This window comes from Vigna radiata, chromosome 7 (genome assembly GCF_000741045.1).
Source record: "Vigna radiata var. radiata cultivar VC1973A chromosome 7, Vradiata_ver6, whole genome shotgun sequence".
Taxonomy (NCBI): domain Eukaryota; kingdom Viridiplantae; phylum Streptophyta; class Magnoliopsida; order Fabales; family Fabaceae; genus Vigna; species Vigna radiata.
Window position 1 is genome coordinate 18,955,687 of NC_028357.1, and position 2,605 is coordinate 18,958,291.

Consider the following 2,605-nt stretch of genomic DNA (forward strand, 5'->3'; position numbering starts at 1 on the left):
GCACGTGTGCTTAAACCTTTTCAAAATATTTTTATTTGATTTTTGTAAAAGAGAAGGAAAAGATTTTCAGCACAAGGCCTATGCGAGCGGTCGCACGTGTGTTTAAACCTTTTCAAAATATTTTTATTTGATTTTAGTAAAAGAGAAAAGGTCTTAGCGCGAGGCTGATGCAAATGATCGCACACACACTCTCTGATCAATTTCATGCAGCGATTGAGGAATGTTTCAACCCCCTTAAACAGGTTAAAGATCAGCATTGCAATCTCAGCATTAGCTAAAAGCTTAGGGACGTCTTCACTGTCTTCATTGGCAAGGGAAGCTAATTGTGGGAAGCTTCATTTCCAATTCGCCCTTGTTCAACAACATGTTCCTTCATTTGAATTATCAATTTTTGATTTATACTTTTTAGCCAGATGCCAACATTCCTTCAGTCTTGCCATTGTTGCTTTCACACATTTCTCGTCATTAGGAAATTACTTTCCACAACTTAGGTCAGGGGAAATTAACCTGAATGATAAACTTGGTTGGCAACTTGATTATTTTAGCCATCTTTGTGATCCATTGGCGAAGGGAATCTTTCATTAACGGTCCATGATCTTGGGCCTCTCTTCAAAGCGAACAACATTGCGCCTGAGAGTCTCTAACTTGATGAAACATTTTAGCAAAGGTTCATTCCTTTTAAGGTCTGCAATGTGGCAAGATATGCAGGTGTTGACGACTCTCTCACAGGATACCCAAATTGTTTTTTTTTTGTTTTTGTTTTTTTGCTTTTTTTTTGTTTTTTGCTTCTTCTTTTTTTACTGACACACACATAACAATGGATACCCATGAAGGGGACATTAGGGTAATTCCTGCAATGGTGTCTGATACACAATCTTTGTCGCCAAGAAAACATGTTATTTAAGCTTTTCCTCCTCTAAGCTTGCATAGAGTTGAGCTCATTCATTTGCCCTTTTCATCTTTGGTTTACATTGCAGTAGTTCACTCACGGGACATGTGGCATTCAAAGTACCCCTACTCATGTGAAAGATGAACCACATAGGGAACACTAGTAAACAACATAACATATTCCCGACCTTTAGCTCATGACACCGATTAAGAGTCCCGTAAATTTCAGTTAGGACAACCAAGACTAGACTCTCATAGCAAACTTTTTATCCTGTAAATGCACTCATTGCGACGTAGTCAACAAAATCCCTTGTAGTAGGAAAAAGCATGACACCATAGTCGATAAGAGCTAGTACATTCACGTGTTTCCCACTTTTCCTCCTCGGTCAATCAATGCAAGAACCACCATAGGTATCCTTGAGGAAGGTCCCTTGTTGTATACCTTTAAGTATGAATTCACTCTCCAACTTCATAGGGGGAACTTTCATTATCCTTGCTAGTTGCAAATCAGGTATATATTGCCCAAGGTGGTATGAAGTGTTTCCCTTGAGGAATACATCTAAGGTCTCCTCAAATTCTTCTATTGTTGGCATCAACTAGAAATGGGTCATAGTGTTGGGCTAAAACAATAATTGTTGTTGTCTGGACCTCCACCTCTGACAGGATCAACAAATTCCCACCCATTCCTGAATGCATTTTTTGAAGGTCATTTTTTTCATATCCCTCAAGAGATTNATACTGCCCCTCTTGACTTCAATGCGTATGCTTTTCTTCAAAAAGTTTAAACTTGAATGCCCCTTGACTCAAAATCCCATGTTAATTTCCATTTTTACCGTAATCACAAATTTATAATTTCTTGACTAGAACTCACAAAATTTTGACAAGACCATAAAAACATGAGCAACAAAGAAGGAATGCAGTGATATATACGAGGTGCTTGATTTTATTAAACAAAAATAAGGGTTAGAAGACTGCACACATCTCCCTTTGTGCCCTAAATAAAGGTTCGGCGCTTCAGATTAGGGGTCAAGTGTATGCAATCTCACAAGGATGGTCCCCTGAACCTAAAGGTCAATGGTCACTAGATCTATGGCCCCTTTCATAGCATCTCCACAACAGTCGAGCAATCAACTAGGTGCGAAGACACACATGAAAAGAACAAACTCCAGCTGGAGTTCTCACGATAGCCAAATAGGAAGTACATCCCAGAGTGACACCACTACACAACTCCTCTAATTCTAAGTTACGCTCAGACCCAGGTATAGGACCCCATTCAATAGATGCGCAAAGTGTGTGTGTGAAGGGAGAATGCAATGCACCGAAACCCTCACCTGCAAAACAACCAAAAAATTTTCCCAAGCAGATATAACATGTTTTCTAGCCTANGATTCAATATTCAACAGTTATTGCAGTTATTCCAAATATCAAGCATAGATAGAGAAAAGGGAAAGAAAAACACAGAGCAAAACCATATCGAATTCGCGCATCTAATTAAATGGCTCGACTCTCTAGCTGTCCCCAGTGGAGTCGCCATCTGTAGCAACCGGAATCGCGACAGGACGACGATTCAAAGAGAAAAAATGTTTAAGAAAAGTTTTTGGAGTCGCCACCATAGTTTATTATGGAAAACTACGGAAAAACCATAAAATGATAAGGCAAGGTCTACGAAAACTGAATTTCGGGTTCGGGAGTCGATTACGTGTAGGGAAGGTATTAG